The sequence below is a fragment of the Aptenodytes patagonicus genome, chromosome 1 (genome assembly GCF_965638725.1).
Source record: "Aptenodytes patagonicus chromosome 1, bAptPat1.pri.cur, whole genome shotgun sequence".
In the NCBI taxonomy this organism is placed as follows: Eukaryota; Metazoa; Chordata; class Aves; order Sphenisciformes; family Spheniscidae; genus Aptenodytes; species Aptenodytes patagonicus.
Genome location: NC_134949.1, coordinates 149,146,006 through 149,169,938, shown reverse-complemented (window position 1 = coordinate 149,169,938; position 23,933 = coordinate 149,146,006). Strand labels below are relative to the sequence as shown.

General features: G+C 42.4%; 1 protein-coding gene across 1 annotated transcript in view; it reads right to left on the bottom strand.

Annotated features, from left to right (window-relative positions):
* Positions 1-23,933, bottom strand: part of DHRSX (dehydrogenase/reductase X-linked) — a 172,435-nt gene that overhangs the window by 137,481 nt on the left and 11,021 nt on the right.

The following is a 23,933-nucleotide window of genomic DNA, read 5'->3' as shown; positions in this document are numbered from 1 at the left end:
ACCATGAGCTGAAGTCCACTAAGTAATTTTCTTTTGAAGTATCCATGAGGGCTGCAAAGAAAAGGACAATTTTTGGTCCCAACAGCCACTCAAGTCAGGTACATTACCAACCTGCGATGAAGAGCATGACAGACAGACAGACTCCACTGCAGAGATGCATTCAGTGAGATCCTATATTACAGAGAGCTTTAGAACAGGCCTGTGTGTAGCAGCCAGCTCCAAGGACCTAAGAAAGCACCCAGGGAGGGAGAAATGAGGGCTGCGGACACATGGATAAATGGCCAGTATCTGTTTTATTTACAACAGCTACGGTATACAGCTTCCACAGAGAATGGTTTTGAATAGACACAACACTGTATGTCACATCTCAGTATATTGGCTCACTTCATCCGAAATGGGAAACACAAAGAGAAAAACTGAAAAAACAGAACCACACACACCCCAAAACAACCCCCTCAATTATTAATTTTAATTTTATTAATCTTAAATTAATTTTAATCTGCAGAAAAGGTGTGCTGTTTCCATGAAGACAGATACCTTAATGTAAAATGAATCTCCATGAAAATGAGACGCTGCTAGTTCTTAGATCAATGAAAGCAGACAAGGTCAAATACAGGCTGCGTGTGTAAGACATCAGCAACTACAGTGAAAGGCAGTCTATCGGTGCCCTGTTCCCAGTAGAACTCCACTGTCGGGTAGAGCTTGCAAAACACCCACCTTTTCAGTGTGAGAACACCTCTTCCACGATGAAACCCAGTATCAGACTTTCAAAGCAGACCTGGGCTCAACCTGATTTTCCAGCGGATACTGGTTTATTTTGTGTGAGAGGTTGAGCTGAACGTGGCCGGAGGCTGGGAGCCCCCGGGGACAGGAGGCAGTGGAGACCCACCGGCTTTGCCACGCAGGGGAGGTTCCCTCTGGTGCTTCTTGCACCTCATTTAAAACACCCCAGCTCTCTCTGCCTCTGCTCCTGGTAAGTAGGTAGATACTGATCTCAAATTACAGAGGCATAATGCCAGTGATCTCACCGTGGGACATGAGAACCCTACAGCCCTGGTGCTAATGAAATCCCCTGAACAAGCACTAGCTGTTAATTTCCCTTTGTGTTCGAAGAAACCAGCCTGCAGTCCTTAAGTGCTGCTTTATCACGCCAAAGTCTGAGAGAGGCTTCTCCCAGGCTGAAGGTTCTGCCTGCATCCCAATGTATTTGGAAGAAATAAGCCTGTCTACTTTGCAAGTGGATTAAGCTAATGCAGAAAAATAAGGCAGATTTATTCTGTAATAAATATGTCCAGATATGAAGCTATTTTAAAATAATTATTGTCCTTTTAAATATATTTCTCCTTAATCTGAAGTAACTTCCATGTGCAGAGACATCCTCACACAGAGTCGATACTACGAAGAATTTAAGGCAATTCTGTAATTTTTAAAAATACTAATTTTCAAGGGACTCTTAAAGATGGCTGTCAAGACGTCTCTGCAACTGCCAAGACCACAGAGAAATAAAACAGACTGCAGAACCATATCAGTGACCACTTCCATATCAAAGACCAGTTCCTGCCGGCAAAACCTCAACTCTGGGGTAGCGATGGGGGCAACTGAAGTAGCCAAATTAAAACAGAGGCATTAAACTTTGTTCTTTGCAGAAATGTACTATGTGAACACAGATGATGCAAACCCCAGAAGACGAGCTCCCCTTAAAAGTTGCTTGCTTTGGTATTCTGTAATCTTTAAAACATAGTCTGTTTGAGGCAAAAAAAAAAAGAAGAAAAAAGTATTAAAGGTTTATTAAAAGCAAATCACATCAAATTTTTACTAAGTTCCATCCCCTACCCTATTAATCCAGCATCTGCATTGTGGAACATTATGAGTTATGTGGACATTAAAATATAGTATCTCCATATTAATCTCTTCATTAAACCCTCTTTTTAAGACATTGAAGGCCAAAGGCAGAATTTAGATTGTCTCAATCAGTCTCCAGTCCTTATCAGGCAAGAAAGACGAGCACCGCTGAAGGCATCCAAAGAGCAGGTCAGAGGGGCCACCCGAGAGGCGCCACGCTGGGACCTGCCTCAACCTCCTGAACCGGGCATTTGGCGCCAGGACTTTGGTGGCATTTGTGATGAAGAGACCCCCACAGACAAATCCTAACAGTTATTTTTTTTCCTTCCTCCTATAACCGAATAATTTACATGCAAATATTATGCCTGAAGGTAACTGGCAGAACCACAGATGGGGGGAAAAAAAAAAAGGAAAAAAAAAGACAAGAAGCCACAATGAACATTTAGTTTGATGACAGAGTAACAAGTGCCAAGTTTGGAGCTGTTCCTGTATAGCAACACTGAGTGAGAAAAAGAGGGCAAACTGTAACTGTCAGTCCTCATCTAACGCCACAGGACAAGGCACAATCGAGTTTTTCTAGTTGGCTAAAGAACTCATATAGTTCAGTCTATCACCAAATTATTGAGTAGTTTTTCCTACCCCAAAATACTCCGACTCTTTTTCCCTGATTTACACTGTAGCAGTGCTGAGATTATAGCCATTAAGAGCCCTTTCAAAGCAGATGTAGAAAAACAATTCATTTGCTACTCTGAGAGGCAATCAGTAGACCGCTGAGGAATCCATGCAGCTTTCAGCGACAGCATTTTGTTTGAGCCTTACAGTAACATCTCTGTAAACTTCTGTCTTGGCAGAAACTGAGTAAACGGGGTCCAGACTCAAAAAGTCATTCCAGGACTATCCTAATTTCAGGTACTGAAAGAGGACAATTTCAGGTACTCAAGTCCTGAGGAATAAACCAATCTTTTTTTTTTTTTCCCCTTGTATGACACCAGCTTTCACCAGCAGAAAAGTTGCGTGTCCTAAACCTGTCCTAAGCCTGGGCAGATGGTCTTTCAAATGCAAATGGTCTTCCCAAATTTGCACACCAAAATCTTTTCTGCCTCTGCTGCTTCCTATCACTTTCCTAAGGAACATCAATATGCAATCAAGACTGAAGGTTTTTAAGGCTGGAAACCAGGTAGGTGGCAACCAGCCTGACTAGTCCTTCTGTGAAAAGGTATCCTGCTGGTTTTCAGCAGTTGCAAGCCATCAGACCTTCCACTCATGAACAACTGTCATGCGTACACACAGATCCACTGGCACATGACCAACAGGTCCAATGTACCTCGAATCAATGGATGCATTGTGTAAGGGTGATTTATTTGCCCAGGGAGAGAATCTGTTTCCAAGCACAACTGGAATTTTGCACCAGCTAGGTGACAAGCGTCCTAGCTGTTGTCTTACTTTACTTCTGCAGAAGAAGTGAAAGTCAGGAATCACGAGGAAACGGAGGTACTGGAGACAGGCTGGCCCTGGCATTACTCATGGGAAGGGAAAGGTGTTGAACCAGAACAGCAGGAGAAACCAAACCATGGAACTGTGTCCCTACAAACGCATAGTATCTCAAGGTCCTGTTAATGGAACAGCAGCAGCCAGACGACTGTAAGAATTTCAGCAGCCAGGGGAAGACCTAATTTAAGAAGCCTCCCACATTGCTATGGATAGGGAAGACGGATCGTTAACAACCACTCACAAAACGACAGCAAAACCCCTGGCATCCGTAAGACCAAGTTTCTTGTTTAACCATTGCACAAGGCGCACACGGGTCCTAAAACACTGCGTGCCAGTGAACCAACAAACAGTAATTCACTTACCATTGCTGGAAATACATAAAAGCTGCATGCCCCATATTTCAGGCTGGGATATCCTACACGGGAACACACATGCAGCCCTTGCCCTGTGAAGCGGACATTTTCACAATTGGGCAGAGCTCCCGCACACGCACAGCACAGGCAGTCGCAGGGCCAGCGGCAGCAATTTGTCTGGGCTGCCTGGACACCTGGGAACCCAACCAGTGCCGTAACTCAAGCCAAGGCACCAGGTATCCAGCAAGCCCAGACAAATGGCTGAAGTGTAGCAAGGCAACAAATGACACAAAAGCAGGAGAGTCGGCAGCTACGCCAACTAGAAAAGCAGCATGCTCACCCAGCTAAGGAGCTAATGTTTATCCTCATCCCTTCCCGACCTCATCAACACGGGAACACGTGATATCTCTTCAGAGTTAGCAGCAAACATCTGCTGAGCCAGACTAATGAAATTTTTTTAATTGCCAATGAAAACAACCCCCAAAAAAACCCAAATTGAATCCTGCTGTAAGGTTATAGCATTTGTTTAGCTTTTTGACAAGCATGCCAGCTTGCTTACAGGGACAACGTGATAACATTTGCAGGCAAGTTGGCAAGCCAGAAATAGAAGTTCCCAAAATCGACTCCAGGACTCGTCCCCGGATTTCTCATTTAACACACGGGAAAGCCGTACTACAAAGGATTAATAAGCAGAATAGCTCCTCCTTCCTCTTATTTTTCATCTCATGAACACATTGGGGAGCCTTGGGAGGTATTAGATAGCAACAAGTAGTATTAGACTTCAGTATCACAAGATTGGAGCACCAGCATCCACAGCAAGACCTAACTATAGTAAAAGAAAGCCACATATTAAAAAAAGATGCAAGATCAACTGGCACAGTAGTAAGAAGAGAGTTATTACACCAGCATTACAGGACTGAAAGAAATATTTTTTTGTTTGCTAAAGAAAAATAATGATATCCTAAATAAGGCAGCTTTTCAGAGCAACAGGTTTTGGCACTCAAAAATCAAAGTCCTGTGATAAGAGATCTCTCTAGCAACAATGGGAAGGGGGGGGGAAAGCTGCACTAAAAGTTTCATTTGCATGACACACCTATCTGCATTTCTTCTAGTAATTCTTGGAAAGACAGGACAAATGTAGATAAAGGGAGAAGTGTGTGCGGAAGGCAGGGTGTGGAAGGGGAAAGAGAAGGGAGTATTAGATTCTCAAAGACACAAGAAAAAGAAAGCTTTTTTGTCGAGAAGAGGTCATTTTCAAGTGCTTCAACACGCTTTCCCCTCTCTTTACCTTCCCCCCTACTTCCAAGTATTTAGCTGACAGAGATGCATCTCTAAGCAATTTAATACACCTCAATCATAAATCTCTGCACGGTGGTATTGTCCTCAAGGCAAAAAAAGGTCCAGCGAGGAGACCTGCATAGACAGCTTGGCCTCCTGCTACTTACAGATGGAAATCAACCGTGGTTTGGTGCGGAGAGGATGGTGTAAGTCAAGGCACTGTAACCACAGACTGGTAGAAAGGTAAGCTACAGCTATTGCCAAAGTCATCTGAAAAATATTTCCTCTGCACTTGCACATGTATTTTCAGTGCCGTGTTTTCTAGAGCGTATGACTGGAGTGTTTGCAAATGAATAAGTCCTGCCTGGTTACCAGAGCCAAGGGAAGCTGCATTTTCACACATCTTTCGACTACAGCCTGAGTGCTTTTGGTTTATTTGTCAAATAGGATCCTCAGTAATATTGATCCTGGACTTTGTGATGCTGCTATACTTGTCAGAAGGGCTGCACAGAGAAAAAGATAATTGCAGTTTTCAAAAACAATACAGATGGTAATTTTCCAAACTGATTTAAGCTGTCTTTGCTCTGACTGTGAAGAACATTTTCCTCCAATAAACCCTGCGCAGACCTTCTGCTTCAGGCTCATTGAGCACATGAAAAAAAGCTGAATGTTGCCTCCCCAAGAGGGAAGAGGCTGGGAATGAAGAAAACTAAAGAGGGTGGTTAATCTGGGAAGTTTTCTTGCCATTTCTGAATTGGGTTTATCTAAGACAATGGGAAACAAGGCTGCATTGAAAAACAGTTTGATGAAGCACATATCTGATCTTTTTACAATACAAGTTCAGGCTGATTTGGCAGAGAGATATTAGGAAATTTGATCCCAACAAATATGGAGCTGCCCTAAGGTAAAAGAAAGCCAAAGTAGAAGGGAGGGTGCTGTTCCTGAGTCCTAAATCTCACTTTTGGCCATGTTTGCCATTCTCAGGTACTTTGTTCCTTTAGCCAAAACTCATCTAAAGATAAGAGATTTGAATCTAATTTTTATGAGTGCCAAATAGATAGACTGAACACACCATTATACAAATCAGACAGTTGGGAAATACCACAGTGCACTATTAAAATCTGCTAAAAATTCATCAGGAATCCAGGTTTGCCCACAACCCACTCTGGGAGTAAAGTTCCCAACCAAATGAGTAGGAATAGGAGAGCACTCGATCCCTGGGATGGGGTGGAGGGGGAGAGAGAGAGAAAAAGAAATAAGAGATGGAAAAGTTGCCTTAGATCTACAAGTATAAATTATATTAGTGAAATTACGACTCTGCAAGTTCCAGGTAGGCATCGAGCAACTTCTGCCATCACACACTAGTCCTTATCTTAAACATCCTTGCTATTCCTGGCTTGAGCCAGTTTTTTGCTGGAGAAACACTAGTCTCAAGGAACAAGGATATTTCAGATAAAGGCTGATACTACATTTTGACAAACTTGTGCAAGAATATTTGGCACAGGACTACCCACTGGCGTTACACCACACATGGCATATTTTGCTCCACTATGGAATCACTTTGTCTTGGGGACAGACGCCAACTAGGGACTCGGATGAGGCCATGAAATGCCGCCTTTGCTTGGAATAGAAGAGAGGGCTTTGCTGCCATACAGCCTGATACAAGAGGCGTGTGGGACACCACCACGCTCTGACAGGAGCGGCAGCTGAAGGGCACAGTGCTAATTCGGCTCAGCCGAGGTGGTCAATACGTGAGGAGGCCCGGCTTCACTCATAAAAGGCACTTCACAAAAATCGAATGCGGGATTTTGTGAAATAAGGGCAAGACAGTTGTTGCAATAATATGAAGAAATCCTGACAATCCCTGACAGTGTACTGGACAGCCACAGCCTGCATGTGAAAGATTACTGGATTTGTTAAAAATACCAGGAGAAGAAACTTGACACTAGCTCCAAGAAGAAAGTAACCATTCCCTACATATGCATGTATTTAAAGGATCCGTTTACCCATATAATTTCTTACATGGGAAAACACTATCACAAGAATAGAGAAGGACATATTTCCATCTGCCATGTATTCTCTGCCCTGCTTATCTTTCATTCCTTTTATATATTTACCTATTAAATCTTACTCTTTGGCTTGCTTCTCTGTCACTCCAGTCACACTAAAGATAGGGAAGTTATATACAGGTGTATCTTTAAATCAAGAAAAAGCATCTGGTTACCTTTTGAACAGATTTACTGATACTTACTCCCATACTCCCTCCCTCTGGGCAAGTGTAACTGTGCAATACCTCAGGCAACGTCACTTTATGTAAAACTTCCCAATGCTCTTGAAGTCATGTCATCCTGTAATTACATTTTTTTCCTGTTGTGAAATAAGAGATGAAAAAGAGGAGCTCATCCCAGGAGATTTAAATAGGGGTAATGGAAATAGCTCTGCATAGTCTAGTACCTGCAGAATGAATTTTCCCATCCTGCAAAAGTTTGAGACATTAGAAATTTTTTTTTTTCATTCTGTATCAGGAACCGAAGATTGTCCAGGCTCCAAGCTTTTACAAACAGCTAACAAGTAGATGCAGCTCCGTCTCAGAATAGTTTACATCCCTCGGGATGTAAGAAACCATTTCAAGTCCTTGCTCCTAGTCATACCCCGAGCACACAAAAGCCTTCCCAGCGTTAACTCCCAATCTAACAGCGGAAAGTTTCAGTTTCACCAAACATTTGCCATTTAAAGACACTTTTCCCTCCTGCAAAAGTCCCCAATAAATGTAATATTTCTCCATACCACGCTCAGAAATCCAGTGATCAATTTGTAAGAAGCCATAAATAGAAAATAAAGCGAAATATAAGTAATGTCAGAAAATGTCTTCTCTCGGAAAGACCACGTCCCAGCCATCTCAAAAAACTTGACAAACAGTTATCTGCATGAAATGTGGTACAGAACTCCTAAGGTTTTAAAATTTCATGTCTACCTGTGAAAAATTAGCATTTAGGTTATAGTTTTGACCTAAAAACCAGGGTGATAACGGTGAGTTTGAAATGCTAAAGAAAACAGGAATCGGCAAAGTCTGTTACTCCATTACAAACTGAGTAAATGTCACAACTGGCTGCAATATAGAAACCTCATTTCAGAAGATTGTAAATGCTGGGCTGGTTGTTTCACAACAAAGAGACCTCAGGGGAAAAAAAAAACAAAAACAGCTGCTATTCTTGATTTAATCTCAATTCATGTAGAAATCAACCCGAGCAGGCAAGCCCCCACAGGCAAGCCCCCACGCCTTGCATGGAAGAAAGGTTCTGTCATAAACCTTCAGGTCTGGAGAATATTTACAGTACCCAAAGCTCAGAAAGTGCTGAAACTCAGATATTCATCAGCACTTTCATACGCAGAAACTGAAGCAAAGAGGGATTTCCTTACTTATAGTCAAACTGGAAATCCAAACCAAAAGCGAAATATTGCTACCTGCTTTTTAGCATCTCACCACAGGAATTAAAAAGCCAACAGAAAAAAATTTATACTTTGCACTATGATCTATACTTTTCAAAAGACCAAATATTTTATTTTTAATTTTCAAGACAGTATTGACAGTATTATCATATTCGTAGACAGTACAGGATATTGTATCACAACCCCCAATATCATCTTTACAGCTTCTACTTTTACTGCTTGTGAATTCCAACACCTCTTATTCTGACCATATGCTATTAAAAGATTGAATTAATCATTCCATCTCTTCTTGCTCAGAGTGCAGATGGAGAGATACAGCTGGGCAACCAACACATCGGAAAAGTCGATTCTTTAAATATTCTCTTACTATATTAGATTGGGGGGGGGGGGGGAGGGAAGTGAGCAAGATCATTAAGAGTAGTTTAAACTGCATCTCCTCTCTTCCCAGAGACAGAGAATGTAATTTCCATATCCCAATCAAGCTTAAGAGCATCCAGCTGAAGGTCACATTCAGATCTGCCTCTTCCAGCCGACAAAATGCTCTGCTGCCACTTAAACAGTCCCCTTTGCTTCCCATGGCTTCAGCGTGACAGTATTTCCATCAAATGTAAACAAGTAAGCAGAAGTCACGAGTTGGTATACAGAACTTAAAAGGTAATTGAAAGTTTCTGGAGTACTTCACTTCAGAAAACTGTGCAATCACTTGTGAACTGAAGTGCTTGTTATCATATACAAAGCTCCAGTAATTAAAATCAGGAAGAGAGGTACAAGGTGATTAGAGATTATTGGGAAAAATCTAGTTAACAGGAAGCGTAGCACATAAACCAATCGGTACTTAAAGCTACCCTGAGATACCTGCAATTAATTAAAATATAAAATATTAAAAAGGACATTTCCATATTATTAAAATCTTCCAAAGCGACTAATGATCAGAAGCCATTACAGCATCGACATTAATGTGAGACAACCCTCAGGTGCTACTGGCTTAATAAAAAAGATGGAAAATAGCCTCAACATTCCGTCCTCTCCCTCTCTGCCCTACTTCCACATCCTTCAAACCAGCCCCTGGCTAATACAGTTATTTCTTTGGCTAGCCAGCACCTGGTGAAGAGTCCAGACGGTGGCAAAAGCTGTCTGCAGATCATCACTCATATGGGTGCCCATTTGGCCCCTCAGTGTATGCGCCCAAAGCAGTGGCTCCAAGGAAAGCAAGGCTCACCTTGCTTGTGCGGGACAAGAGCATGTCGACGAGGCAGACGCCCAGGGGGCTGCGCAGCCCCGGAGGGAGCTGCACCGCGCGGGGCGATGCCTGAGCTTGATGCCCCGGCTGCCCGGGGCTCTGAGGTGCTCAGCCCCCCGCTGCCACATGCCACCTCCCAGGGCCACCACCCAGCCTCCAGAAGCACAAATTCGTGATGGAAGTTAGCTTTGTGGGGTTTTTTAAATTTTTTTTTTTTTTTAAAGATGGGAGTTTCACCGAAGCCCCCTGAGCCTCTGAACGGAGCTGTTTTCTGTACGCAAAACTGCTTAAAAATCAGTGCTAACTTGGAATGAGAAAGTACAAAGGGCATGCACGTTTTGTCTTCAAGACAGCTACAACATTTGTTTTCCAAAGATGGAATTTCATTCATTTTTCTTTTCTTTGATAACATGAGCAGGTCAGGGGTTTCAAATGGAGTGTGAAAGTGCAAGTACAGAAAGGTCTCGACTGTACTATATATAATTTTCTAATTCTCTCACGACAGTCCTTTTCTAGGAAGACTGATTTCTTTTCAGACTCCTCTTTCTTAACACGCTGAAGTGATCTCATACTCACACATTTTCTTTCAATTTTTATCTTTCTTGTTCCTCATAAAATAAGCACCAAAGTTTTCACAAGGAAGGTAGCTGCTCTGCAATAGAGACAGCTAATTGTTTTGAATTTTTTTTTTTTTTAAATTATGTGTTTTTATTCCTCAGTGAAAAACTTATTTTTGAATGAAATTCTACAGGCCATTAATCTAATGCAGATTCACGGGACTCAGGGAATTAGTTAACTTAAAAGAGCAGCTACTGTGCATGCTCTATAATTGCTCTTCATCAAAATCGTCAAAGATTTTTAATATGCAGTTACCACACAGATTAAAAGCTCTCGAAGTATGTCGCTGTATAAGAGGCCATCATTCCACAGTGTCATTATCTGCTATTAATATTTCAATTAGACAGTATCACATGCTCCTCTGAAGAAATGCAACTGCTCACAAAACGAGTCCCATTATTGATAATGCTCCGGGAGTATGACACAAACATCCTATTTTTGTTCCTACATTTAATTACCTCCTATAAATAGCTTTCCAAATTTTTAAGGGAAAAGCTCATTTCATACAGAAATGCGTATCTTTGTTGACCGACACCTCCCAACCATCCTGCTTCTAAGAAGGGAGGCAAAGGCTGCAGGGACCACACTGGCCCTTCTGCACAGCCAGGCTATGACCTCACCCCCCAGCTATCTGATCTCACCAGCAGTTCAAACAGGCCGATGCATCACAGTGCACCCTGTCAATCCTTCTAAGGACGTCAGACAGAAATACCAGCACTTTTCAGGCATCAGTGCTCACACAAACAGGCTTCACGCGTGCTTTCTGTTCCACCTGACCAGAGGATCTAGCTCAAATCGCATGGCCCTGCAACGGCCCATTTGGTGTGAAATACTCTTTCAAGGCATGATTCCTTTTTCTTTTTTGAGAAAAAGATACTTTGTTTTTTATGACACGTCTTATAGTCCCATTTTCCTCACGCCAAGCTGATAATCAACTTCCAGTGCAGCTGATATATCTGGAGCCACCTCTCAAAGGACAGACCTTGCCAAGCTGATGGACGGCAGTTATCTATCTACAGCCCTCATATTACACCTCACATTAAACAGCAAAAAGTTACACCTATGTTTAACTTCCGTTTGATGCTAAATAATTAAAATCATTTGAATGAAGCTTTTTTTTTTGAGAAGCATAAAGGATTTTAGCAATTTAAACATATCAAGGGGGGGGGGAGAAAAGAGCTTGAGGAATAAAAGCCTGAGCTTGCACTGGCTTGTTCGGCAGCTCTCTGCTGTTTCCAATATTTCTCTCTCTAAGTTTTTTTCCACGAACACACGAGGCCTGTGTTTCAAACACCCACCTTACGCTGCACGCTGACTTCTTGGTGATTTGAAATATATGACCCTAAAATGCAGTTGCTATTCCAGACTCCAGCCTTACATCTCTATCAGCCCCCCGTAACACAAGGTCCAAACAGGCAGCCCACTCACCCTCGGTCCCCAGAAGAAACTACTGGTGATACAGAAGGCAAAAGGCATGCAGCTCTTTGCAGGGAGAGCAAAGTGAGCCCCTCCTGTCTCTGCAAGCTGTACCAGCAGCTACTAGAGTCCTCGTATCAACATTTATTTTATTGCATTGCATTTGAAGCTTTGCAACTTTCCATACAGAAAATCCGTCAGCACTGAGGCTTACACCACCTTCATTTTGGCCACAGCACCACATGCCTCCCAAGGTACGCTACAGCATCTGGCTAATGTGTCTGTGCCCTGGTGCAGCTTGTGACCAGCGCTGCTGTACCAGCAAAAGCCCACGCTCTACTCCAGACGCAGTTACTGGTATTCCCTATTTTGCTTGGAGAAAAAGACAGACATCGTTTTACTCAATAAGCTGTTCTTCTGCAAGTGTTGCTCTGCAAATGTGTGTGGAACCTTTATAGAGGAGTGCTTTGCCCAGTACGGCAGTACACCAGTATCTATCCCACGCTGGCAAAGCCAGCTCTGCGCAGGTTTAGCCTGGGGAGGACAAGTGTTCAGGAAAAAAAGCAGTAGTTACAGTCAAACCCGAGGCAGACAGCAGCGATGTCAATACGAAGAGGGACACCCAGAACAACTCACCAGGATCACACCACCTATGCTCCTGTGACGGCAGTTTCTCCAGGGAGCGCGGGCATTTTGCCAGCCTCGCGTTTCCCCAGTCCTTTTGCTGTTGCACACGCCAGGGACCGGCAGGAAGAAGAGGTCTCGGCATCTCTCCCTCCAAACCGCCACCGGCCAAGCCAGAGCAGCACGCTGCAAACCCATTTTGACACAGCCCCCGATGCATTTGCAAGCAACAGATCACACCTGCAGAGACGCTGCTGGCAGAAGGGCTGTGCCAGCCACGCGCTGCCTGCTGAGCCGCCGTGGCGGCTCACGGCCTCGGTCCCCGTCACCACAGCCCTCAGCGAAACCACACGCCGGCTGTCAGCCGGACCGCACTTGTAAAGGTGACTCTGTCCTTTACAGCAGAGGGTAGCAGCTTGGAAGAATTTGAACTGAATAAACTGGACCTCATCACTGAATGACAATCATTTTCTCTACACGTATGTGGGTATGTATATGCTTTTCTTTTAAGGAAGAAAAATAATTCTTTGAAAATTGGATTAGAAGACTGGAAAAAAATCATGGTTTTCACCTGTGTCTCACTAGAACATTTTATGACTGGTTTTACTGAGTAAATATTGAGAAAAGGAGATTTTTTTTAATCACTTCAAAAATGGAGGTGGAAGAGATGGATAGAAGATATACTACACTTAATAGAAAAAAATCCCAATAAAGGTCATTAAATTAGTGCATAAACAAGTAAGACTATACGCCGCTGTAGTACGACCCTAATGGCCATGCTCAAGCTGAAATCCAGGCTACAATGTTGCCCACCTATTCTGTTATTTTACACTCACTTCCCTGTATCTTCAAATATCCCTTTCCTCCCTGCAGTGCTGGATGATTACACATAATGACTTTAAAAGATCAACTGCAAAAATGAACCCATGAGAAATTACAGGAGGAATAAAGTTACATGCCTACAACCAAGTGCAAAGAACTCTGCTAGCGCCTACCAGGCACTACTGATGGCAGCGTCTGCAGCTCTTGAAACTCGCTTCTGACTCGAGTTAGTTGCTCTTTAAATATCTGTACCATATAATCAGGAAGTACAGCATCATCAAGAGAACATGGATTTTGCATTTCTTGACCTTTTTCCTACTAATTTTCAGCAGACTATTTAATGTTAAAATTGCACGGCGTGCAATGCAGCAACTCCAGTTACGAATGCACAAGTAAGACTGGCATATAGGTGGTGGCATTAATTAGCACAAAAGCACTCCCACAGGCAGATTAGATGGTATCTGTATTCACAGTGGATGGCTTTATTCATTAACAAGATGTTATTTTGGAAAAATATGTCCAAGAAGCCCTTGCATATCTGCTGTAAGAAGCATTTCATAGCACAAACGTTTCATTTCCAGTTATCCAGGTTATACCCAATTGCCAAAAAGCCAGCACTTACTGCTCTGCAGGCACTCTGTTCACTGGGATACATTCAGAAAAAAAATTACAAACTCATCTCTTCACTGTGTCAGTCCTGGCTTGCAAAAATGTAGTGCTAATAATGTTTTATTTATACTTAGAAAGTCGCTTTCATTCTGTGTAATATCTGGACTGTCGCATCCTTTATAAGCCATTTGCAATGGTACCACTGAACTCTTTTTAAGGAACGACGTCTGACGCCAACTCATCCCTAATTTCCTTAGCCCGGACAGGCTGACATGTTTGTGAAGATACTGTTATACAGAACTACCTGTCTCAGTTTTAAAAATAACCTGCCTAGGGCAGAGAGCATCTTCTGGGTTGGCTTTGTAAAGCACTTGGCGTATGGGCCCTAATATCAGTTCTATCGGTACAAATTGCTAACACAGAGCATCACCCGCCTCCCACTGCGGCACACTGCACCTGGGCAGTCAGAGGTGGCAATCAAACCCTTGCCCGCAGCGTTCGACTTAGACACACCGTGGCAGATTAAAAACTTAATCCTAAATTCATTGGACACTCGTAAAGCTCATTAACTTCAATCCCTGGTTTGTGCGTGTGAGAAACGCTGGCGTGAGATCCGAGGTCAGGAGGTGACCGAGCTTTGCTTTCATCTGGCGTGACTTCGTTTTCTCACGCCAGCAAAGCTAACTCACGGAAGATAACTGAGGGCAGAGTTTGTAGGAGATGAGTACTTCCTCAACGAGTTGGAGGGTGTTTAGTTATATCACCATGTTACCAATGTGTCAACAAGAGAAAAGAAAAAAAAAGGTTTTCACTGTTCCCTCAAGTCCTCCTTCAGAAACAAGTTCAGTGCATTTTTTAGGTCCAAGTTTCTCTTTGTTTTTTTTCTCCAGGCTCATGTAAAATATTGAGCAACGTTAGCAATCATGGTTAGACATTCCCTCAGACAGCGAAATGTCCATGTCTCAGAAAGCACTCTGGCAGAAAATAGTCACACTACAAAAAGCAGAAGCGTATCAGAGCCAAGCACTCTTACTCAGCCTTACACAACTCGGAGGGTGTTTTGGGTAGGATGGGGGTTGTAGTTTTCTTGCCCAATGAATTTTCCATGAAGCATCAAACCTCTCCTAGCAGAGCACAAATACGGTGAAAGGAAAGCAAACGTTGTAATTTTATTACAAAAATATGGCAATTTCTTTTTTCTTAAACGCAATCCTGACATGAAGCAAAATATCACTGCTTTTTTAGTTATTTGCTTTAGGACTAGTATATGTCAAATATTTTCTTTCCTTGCTGGCGATAACCTCATTTAAACCTTGCTATATTCCACCACATCTGCAGCTTTAATGCAGTAATTCATACACTACGATAAAGCCATGAACCCAAAATCACTGTGTCTGTAATGACATCTGTAATTTAGAAACTGCAAGGATGGGAAGCTTGAAACTGGCAGGTGAGTGTTTCTGAAAACACCAAGAGGGGGCTTCGTGTGTGTATACATAATTATGACATTTCTACCCCATAACTGCCCAAATCTTGACTCTTGCCCTGTCTGCAAGGCAAGGCAAAACCACATAATCTTAATGACACAGATATAAAAATATTTCATAAGACTCTATTTGTTCAATGCACTAAAAGCTTTACCATAACTGAGTTGAATCAAGAATTACACGTCAGTGCCCATGTAACTTCAACACTACTCCAGCACTGAGCGAGGGAGCCCCAGGTAAAGCATTTGTTGTGGGACAGTATCTGCATGGTCTAAGCAAACTGATACATTACGAGTCTACTACGAAAATATCTCTAAAAATAACATCACAGGGTCCGTGGCTACTTCCTCCTGCCTTCTGGCTTTGCAAAACTTTACGGGGCTGCTTCAGTGCTCACATCTAAGCCAAATAAGATTTCTGGTTGTGCAACTTGTCCCACGCAGACAGCCTCATGGTGGAGTATGCACGAGGTCCTGTGTGACTAAAGACCTCCAGCCACACAACTGCCCCGGCAGTAAAGCTATACGTTCCTCAGCTGCATTTCTACAAGCTCCGGCGCCTTCAACCAAAGCATGACTGAGTGGGATTTTGTTAAACAACTCTTTTTATGATGTAAAGGGGCAATTACATTTTATAGCTCGTTTTCTTTGAGTTGCAGCATCTCCAACGCTGCAAGTTTGCTCTATCATCTAAACAACCAGGTCCTACTTCAAACAGCCCCAAAAAAGCAGAGACACTGAGCGACGGCAGAAGTTCCTAACTGCACAACCAGCTAATGCTCGAGGTGAAGTATCACATTTATTGGCATAGTGCTGACCTGAAAGCAAAGGCCATGTATTCTTTGCAGGATACCATCTGCCCATCTTTAGACCCAAATGCCCTGTTGGCACAAGCACAATCCATCACCTGGCTCTGAAATCCATCGGTGCTTCAGCTGCATGAGCACTAAGCAAACACCCAACCTTCCACCTATAACGTTAGACCCCCATTTGCTTTCTTTCCTTTGTTTTACATTAACAAGGAGCAAAAGTTCCTGTTTTGGAAAGGACCAAGCAATAGAAATGCTTATTCACATCTGCTGAAACTGTTGATTTTATGCTTGTTAAGAGTAAATCATCGAAACTGAAACATCCTAGCGAGCAGAGTAATGACTAGATAAAAGAAGGTTGTTCTTTCACTTGTACGCTCACTGAAATACCATGGGTCCTGTTCCATATTGCTACCACATAGGTAACAGGGCAGAAAAGGGGGTGCTTAAACTTAAGCCTTTTACGGTCAGAATTTTACCTAAAAAAATGTAATTATTTACATTTCATGTTCTCCCATGTTTTGGTAAAACACAGTTGCAATTGCCTCCCTCAACAACAGAATAATTAAGACTTCCAGCTTACAAGTCATGGGGGAAAATATTTCTCTTACTTCTGAAGTCTACCTACACCTAGGGACTCAAGTGTTTGAGTAACTCACTTTAGACAGAATGATCGTATGGATATGAACATTTGGAGCACACCTGAAGACAAAATGGATACGAAGCAGCCCACCGCAAAATACTATTTAAAATATATTTAAAGGGGTATACTTATGATGCTGGCATTTCCAGTGGTTCTGAAGGCAGAGGATGCAAAATGGATTGCTTTTAGGGATTAAATCCCTAAATCTATATTTGGACACCTAACTCAAGGAGGTAGTGCAGAGGGTCTGAAGGCTCCTTTTTAGGCTACATCTTGTATGATTTTAATCTTAGCCTAAAAATAAATATCAAATGAATTAATAAATTTGTAGTCTTCGTGTTTGCAAACTTAGCACCCAGCGGTGTCATCGTCTGCACAATCCTCTTCCCAGGGCAGTGAACCAGCCCAGGGAAGGAGCAGGATCAGGGGAAAAGCCCTGGCCCAATCCTTTCCTTCAGGCACGTGCAGACCACAAAGCAGCTCCAGCAACACAAAAACACAGGAAAAAGACTCTGGTGGAATCCGTTTTCCCTCTGCAGAGCACAGCAACTTTCCTAAACAGCCTAGAGACAGGCCAGAAGCGCAGCCAACAGACCAACGTTGCAGACCGAGCTGAACCCCTTGCTGCAGGAAGAGTTTACCAGTCTCTGCGTACAACAACCTGCTTTAGACATTCGTGGATCCTGTCTCTGGGTAAATAAAGAATTTTATCTTCCATCAGCTCTAATATGCATTGCCAAAAAAGGCACAAAAAGCATATGCAATGCTCTTAACAACTGACAAATAGTTTCTTGTATTATCTGTGAATTTATCTCTCCAAAAAGAACTGTGAAATCTTTGTGAACATCAGCCAAAGCAATGAAGGGGAGGTGGGGTGGAGTAGGCAGGGCATGAACAAGGTGGTTAGCCTGTTTGCAAGACTACAAAAGAACTAGTTCATGTGAGCGCTTGAAGTTCACCACTGCAACATACTTTCAGATACAACGTGCACAAGGTTGCTCTTTTCTCACCTCATTTCTCTGACCAGGGATGGAGAAATCTCCTAGCAGCAATGCCAGTCTCACACTGGCAGCACTATGGAGTAAACGAAGTATCATACTCAAACCGACTGTTCGTGCAAACCAGCCAGCAAACCACACACAGCACAGGTGAACTTCTGCCTACTTTCACCACGTCTTGAAAGCACGCAGATAACATTCTCCTATGTTATCACTTTGAATACAAGAGCCGTGCAGCAAATAACACAGCAAAACCCAGCACTAACGTACACACCACCTGCATAGGAAATAAAACGGGGCTTAAAATTAGAGGCAAGAAAAGATACATACCACACACAGAAGGCTCCACTCATCCACAAGACTGGCTCTTTCTCACCACAGCACTCGCTCCCTTGGGACCCGCCAGATTTATGATCAGTGGCAAGGTCTTGGATTGCATGTGAATGTGTGCCTGTGGTAAATGAGAGAGGCTGTGTCAAAAAAATCGTTCAGCCAGCCATTTCAGGCTGGGCTTCCCGTGCTAGAGGACAGGATACAGTAAGAGCTTGTTCTTCCCTTCTTCTCCGCTATCTTATTACCGAAAACTCCTCCCTGGCCATTTGGGAGTGCAGGGTTTTTTGAAGCTAACAGAGCTCACCCCCAGCAGCATGGAAACACCAGGAAGTGTGTAAAACACTTGTTTTACACAGTTCTGAAATGTCAGATTACGGGAAGGGTAGTCATTTAGTATTTTTAAATGCTGTCAGGATTTCAGACAGGCATTGCAGACTCCTGTTACAATTTCAGTATTTTTCCTAGAGAGACCCACTTCCTATTTGTTCTTATCAATGAAGCAATTGACTTTTTCAGATTTAATTGCTACTAAATTCCTTCTGTTCATATAAGTTCTGCTGTGTGCTCAAGAAACCTATATTTGGGGCCAAACTCCCCAGTGCGTCCCAGCATGCAAACTCACAGCAAACTGGACTATCACCCAGAAAACAGAACTGTGCTTTGTTTGCAAAAGCACTTTATTTTTCTCACACACACACATCAGAAAACCACATTTGAGAAGATGAAGGTTTCCCTTGGAGCACAGTGTTCATGACATGGGACAGGATGTTTCTGGTGTGAGCTTTCCTGATGCTGACTTGACATCTTTCTTGTTTCGACTCTAAATTCCTATCAGTGTAAACCTCATTGATGACACGAGAAAAAAGCACGTTAAAAAAGAAGAACAGAGAATGAAACCCTTTCAATTGCAGTGTCTATAAAGACAGGGTGATACACAGAGACACAAAATGTCTAAAATTTAAAAACAAAGCGGCATCTGTTGGAGAAATGAAAGATGAATTTCTCATTCCTGACTGCAAGTCTTTGGGGACAATGACATATTCAGAAAATCATATGTAATCAAAGAAATTGCCTTTTTAAAAATAACCTTATTCTGCATTGCTTGGGGAATCACTGTTGAACATGACATCATGCACATGCAGCTACGGACAAATAGAGTCATACTTTCAGTGTACTAAGTAAACCAAAGGGATTAATTCTCTACAGATAGATCTAGATAAATTATTATGCTATCACAAACATTTACGGATGCATTTTAATTAGTCTTCTACCTAAAAGCGCTAACATAAAGACAACATTTCTTACTTAATTTATTTCAAATAAAAGTATCCCCTTCTGCCTCTGTTGTACTTAAAACCAGGATTGCCCTACTCCTTCTGTCAGCTGAATGTACATGTACCTCTGGCCACGGTATTTGTAACAGTAAAACTGCTATACATGTTACCCCCAAAATATCTATCAAATAGGAACTGTAGCTTTATTCTCTATATAAAATCTTTATTTGAATGCCACAGAACACTCTTTTCTATGCCCACATTAAATACAGAAGTATTTGAATAATCACAAAATTTCCCAGGCACAGCTTCAGCCTAGAGCACAAACTAGTATCGTGTTAAGATATTTACCTTAAAAACCCAAACAACCGGAGCAGCACAGATCCTGTTTCTACCCCAACATGCAGTAAGGACTACACACAATACGGCTTATTATGCCTTTGACTCCAAGCATATTTTCCTAGCTGCGTTGAGCCCGATTCCCCAGCATCCCACTTACGTAGTCAGTTTTGGTCCAACTGAGCAATGTGTTCAAGTGTACATCATTGTAGGGGGAGGAATCACTGGCCCTGCCTTTTTGCAGCATGGCACAGGCGCTGTAGCCCCAGCGGACTGGAATAAGGACCTAGTTTAAACTCATTTTAAACCGAGTTAACCTGCTCTCAATGAACAGTCTGTCTCTAAGAGAAGAAAAACACACTGGGGAGCAGGTCTTCTCCTCCCTGCTGCTCCCACCTGGCGCTCTGCCCAGGCAGAGCCAGGGAGAGGAGACAGGACAGAGGAGTGCAAGACAGACAAAGTAGGATTTTGCACATTAAAGTCACTGAAAATAAGTACTAATTGTAATGTATGGAAACCAGCACACGTGTGCAGCAGGTAATAGTCTCTTCAACATCTCTGAAAAAAGATACATCTGATCACCACTTCAAAGCATTGCAGATGGCAGCATCACTTCTGTGAACGCTGACCTTTTCTTCTGGCAGCAAGGGAAATCAATACCACCCTGCGTGGAAATGTCAATATAAATGCTCAAAAATTGTAATATTAACATTTCAGAGTCCGAGGGACTGTCATTTGAAAACAGTTTCTGCAACAGCCTTTTCATTTTTAAAAAGATATCAAATTTTATCACTAAAAAAGTTTTTAAAACACAAGGTCAGCTGAAAGACAGTATTCTGGGGTTTTTTTTATAGTAAACTCAGTTCCCTTGTGGCATTTTAACCCAACTGCAGGGGCACTGAAAATGACTGTAGAAGCAGTAAAAATCTATTGAATTGATTTTTATTGTTCAACCTAAAGGAAATGCTTTTGTATGTAAAAGTGACAGCATTATACAGCAACTATAGGGATTCCAGTTTAAATAATATCAAGTCATTAGACATGCTTTATTGGTGTGCTTTTAAGGCAGACGTGAAATTACACTGTATCTTTAAGTTCTCTCTAAAGCACCAAATAATGTTATTAAAAAGGCAAAAACAATTTCTGTAATTTCCCTACACCCCCTAAAAATAAAACACATCTTTAATTTAGCAGAAGACTAGTAATTTGGAGGAAATACGGTGAGACAGGCCATATAGTCTTGGCCTGGGGGGGGCAAGGGCAGAGAAACAAAAAAAAAAAAAAGCCACAAAACGTAACAGACCAGGAGCCAAACCAAGGCAGTCTTCTCAGCATAGCCAAAAAGACAGCCTAGACTGGAGAGCACTGCACCACCAGAAGCGGGATCACCAGAGCTTCAGAAAGACATCATCCTCTGAGAAGGACACTCAGAAACGGAGACCACCAAAAGGAGTATGGTGTGCAGAGACTAAAATGCAATTTTTCCAGTATAGTTTCCTTTACCCAGTTGTCATAGAATATGTAAAATACACTACTTCTGTGTTCAAATCCATACGCTTCCCCTCCTTCAGAAACGACGTCCTCAGGCAGCCCCTTCTTTTTAAGCCATCACGCGAAAAGGACAAAATCATGAACTACATGTCACTTTCAAGTTTTCAGAAGTCCTATAAAATATTACAAATAATCAATTAGTGTTTCTTTTGCTTTTAATATTCCTGCCTGCATACAAATGCTCCTGTAGAGCTAATTGGACCACCGTGACATTAATTAAAGAAAACCCTCCAAATGAATCTAATACACTGCTGCGATAGGAACTTAAAATAATATGCCCTTTCCACAAATAATCCAGAACTTTATTCCCTTCATTTAAACCGAGGCATCTCAGACATGGTTTGCTGGAAAAATTCACCTTTTCAACTTCAGTTTGGTTCGGGGTTTTCCTTTTGTCTTCACAGTAATCCCTGACGGCAGAGAGAGGCGAAATGCTTGCAAAGGTTGGTCAGTCACACAAAACTCCCTTTAGTTACAATGTTAACCCTAAGAAACCTTGCCTAGCCCACCAAATTTTAATCCTGAATTGGAAATACTTAGCTGGTGGCAAAAGGCAATTCTTCTTCTTTTGACATAAAGTAGGTACTTTGAGAGCCTGTTTAAAAATTCACTTTTCCAGCATGAAAGCACTCAAAAGCCGAAGTTCCTCTACTGCCCCTCCAAAAAGATGTCTCAGCTGTACCGAAGAGAAAAGGAAACATTAGGCTGTGGATTCAAATTAGCTGTCAAGAAACACGAACATAAATCTGACTTAACAGCGTAATTTGGAAATGTGTTCTGGGCCCACCCTTGGCAATAACACCACAGTTTATTTCACGTTGTAGCAATATTTAAAACAGCTCTGCAACTTTGGTTCTCCACCCAACTAAACAACAGAAAATTATGTCGTTAAATGAAAAACACCACACGTATTTAAGTGAGAGAAACCATCTAAACTTCTGACATTTTTCATCTTCATTTTTTTTTTAATCCAAAAGATTTGTACAGCTTTTTTTTTAAATAACTTACAGGATCAAAAGGAAAATAAATGCATAGCTTCAAAACCTTAGAATATAACCTCCCCTTGTTGCGGAAGAGTTCAAAGTCATAAAGTGCTGCAGATATCAACACACATCAGACAAATAATCTAGTAACTAACTTATTTTTCTGGTTTATTTAACAATATTCCAGGCTTAGAACATTAAATAAAAATCTCACAGACAATGGGCAGGACTAACAATGGCTTTGTTCTTTTTTTTTTTCTTTCTCTTCTCCTTTTTTTTTTAAAGAATGCTGAGACACATCAATTGAACCGACTACAGTTTTATTTTGGATACCAAAAAATAAAAAGAAGCTGGAAGGAAGAGGGTAGTGCATTGCACCGATCTCAGTAAAACTGCTTGTAAGCGTCACCGCGTACGTTTAGCCCTAGAAGGACGAAGACGGAAACAGGAGATGGATGCTGCCAAGAGGGGTAGGCTCCACACGGATGGCGGGAGCGGTGCCCTGGGCTCTGCCTTGGTTGTGAGGGCATGGCTTTGCATTATGCTCGTGTAAGAGAGGACCCGCACGCCTTGCACTAGCATTTGTGCAGCTCCTCGAGGGCTAGCGGTGGTGGCAGCAGGTAGAGGTGGTGCAAGCGGACGCAACCGACACCAGCTGGCACTCAATGGACTTAAAACCCAAGAGGTCTTCCTGACAGGGGTGTCACAGGAGCTCAGGTAACATCAAACAGGAACCTGCTGTATTTCACTCCCTTCCATAATTTGATTTTGCTACCCTCACAGATGGCCTACGTATCTGCGGGCATTTAGGCCAAGCCTCTGTTTTACACCTTGGGCAATCACATACACCTCTTCAGCAGACGTGGAGAGTAGCAACATTCAACAGGATGCACTGTGCGTATACTTTGTACAAGTGCAAATTAATATTCAGGCAGCTGGAGAATGAAAACCCAGGCTTACTGACAGCCAAACACGGGCCACGCCACCTGTTAAATGCATTTTTCCCCAGGCTTAAACGTGCCAGGTAGTTCACTACTATTTACTCCACTGCTCCTTTACTCTAACCTCTGTCCTTCCTCCCCACCCACCCACCCCTTTCCGCCACCTACAAAGAACACAGAGGCCTCAAACTTGCAAAAAACTATTAAACCAAAACATAAACAAGCAGTCTGGCAATAGATTCAATTCCAATGCGATTCTCCTTTCTGTATGTTCCTTCTGGCTGGGCCCTTTCTACAACCAAATGTCCATAGGTACCACTGTGATGAAAAAACCCAACTTTCTTCCTCCAGCACAGTAACGGCCAGTCTTCGACAGACCTCTCTCCAGAAAGGTTGTGCTCAACAAAGTCGTACACTAAAGCCAGGGTGAGGGGCGAGACACCAGTAACAAATAAAACCCCAGGCAAACCTTGACTGTAACTGGACCGTGCCAAGAGTCCTCCTCCACACCTCAGGGAAAAACGCTGGCTGCCATCCCACTCCGTGCCAAGCGTCAACTCTAATCTTGTTTATGACCTGCAGTATTTCATAAGAAATGGGGGGGTTTTGGGTTGGTTTTCTTTCTTTGTTTCTTGTTTGCCAAGTTCTCAAAAGGGCTTAAAACACTTAGGCATAGAGACACAAAGGGAGCAATTACAATACACAACAACTAATCGGAAACAGTACTCAAACATCAGACTGGACAGGACTAAAGTCCACTCTACAAACCGAATCAGAAAGAGGAGGAAAAAAAAGAGGTTTTAAGTGCTAACGTAGTAAGAAACAATCTTAAA